The sequence below is a fragment of the Crinia signifera genome, unplaced genomic scaffold, assembly GCF_055691185.1.
Source record: "Crinia signifera unplaced genomic scaffold, ASM5569118v1 HAP2_SCAFFOLD_89, whole genome shotgun sequence".
Lineage (NCBI taxonomy): Eukaryota > Metazoa > Chordata > Amphibia > Anura > Myobatrachidae > Crinia > Crinia signifera.
Window position 1 is genome coordinate 677554 of NW_028142806.1, and position 1637 is coordinate 679190.

Below are 1637 nucleotides of genomic sequence, written 5' to 3' on the forward strand. Positions count from 1 at the left end.
CCATACAGCCATACTTCACTGGACCGCCTGTAATCCATCCGAACACAGAAGCTAAGCAGTGAGAGGCTGGATAAGTACCTATATGGGGGACCTATAGGGAATATCCAGTGCTGTATTCATCCACTGGGGCAGTACGCCTGTTAATACTGTTGAGGTGCAGCCACAACAAACTTGGACCCCCTCCTTCTCTTTTCCTCTCATGCCCCAACTGTCCATACCCATCTCTGCCGACACTGTGGTGGATATCGTAGTGGTGGTGCGCAGTGACCTATGCCCTGTCCGATTGCCGATACCGTATATTATATATAAAAATTGGTACTAGGCAACACTCTACCGAAACATTTTCGCTCTTGTTGAATTATCTTTATTCTTGATATTGTCATAATAAGTGGCGGGAGTCCATCACGTATGGTGCTCTCCGATAATCACATAAATGGTGTGTGGATATAGTTATATGAACCTATTTTATTAATTAAGCTTTCAATTAAAAGTTACGTTTTATTGTTACATCATCTGTACATCCATTTAACTGTATATTATATCAAGTGTGCCCCAAAAACCTTGTTGGTTCTTCTTTAGTCTTCTTCTATAGACTACCTCCATTCTCAGTTGATATTCTGAACTTTTTCTTGGGAGCACCACCAACCAGTAAAACAGCCTGTCAGGGTCTTTCCCGCACGGCTTTCCTCTTATGTTGGTTTACTTCAATTAACAACGCTTAAATTATACCCAGTAATTCTTCCCCCAAGCCTGTGCCAGCCCAACCCCTATCTCAAACCAGTAGGGAAGCCCCAGAAATACCGCAATCAAATTTGGACTGCACCAGCGGTGGGAGCTCACCTCTGTGGATCAGGAGCCTGTCCCCTCATTCCAAACAGCAAGTAAATTCTGTTTTGCAAAGCAGCATCTAACCACTATGTGCACTTAAAGTGGGGACTGTATCTATACTAACAAACGTTAATAACAACTTATCAAGCCCTAAGACTAACCATCTGGATGATTGCATGCATAAACTAACCTGCTAAATACTAGTATCCAAGGGGAATTGTTTGTCATTTATGTATGTATGTCCTGTCCATGTTGCTGGCCACAACACAATTTTTATGAAATTTTAAAATAAATATACAATTTATTCTGCACAAGTGCTGCTTGAAATCTTTGTTTTCATCGTTTTCTTTTGCCTGTAACGTCTAGCCAGCATCGGGCTCCCTATAGACGGTTTGGGAAGGGGTGGCAGTAAGGTCCTCAGGTCCTAGTACCTTTTAGTTTGTGGAATACAACCACGCAGGCGCATTGGACTGTTACAGGGCATTACCGTTACTGTACTGAGACATTTCCACTTTTCACCAAGCGCCTGGGATGCTCTTTGTACAACTTTTGAAACACCTTCAGTCTTTGCCGTGTGCAGAGCCTTCCATAGGATTTCCAAGTCAACTGAATTTAGTTCCTCATAAGATATGAAGTCCTTTATTGCTGTTATATGCCTCACAACTGCCCAAGCTTCTGCAGATGCAGGAAACGCTTTTATTGCTTCAAGTAGCAAGGCCTTCAGATGGCGTTTCTTAGCCAGTTTGCGATAAATGGCCGTTATGTCCCTTGTGTCCCACCACTCGGTGGCACCTTCCAGGACAATGGCC

The 1637-nt window shown here is 43.2% G+C and overlaps 1 pseudogene; it reads left to right on the forward strand.

Moving 5' to 3' along the window:
• LOC146056794 (5S ribosomal RNA) lies at positions 1 to 119 on the forward strand (annotated as a pseudogene).
• Positions 120 to 1637: the final 1518 nt, after the last annotated feature.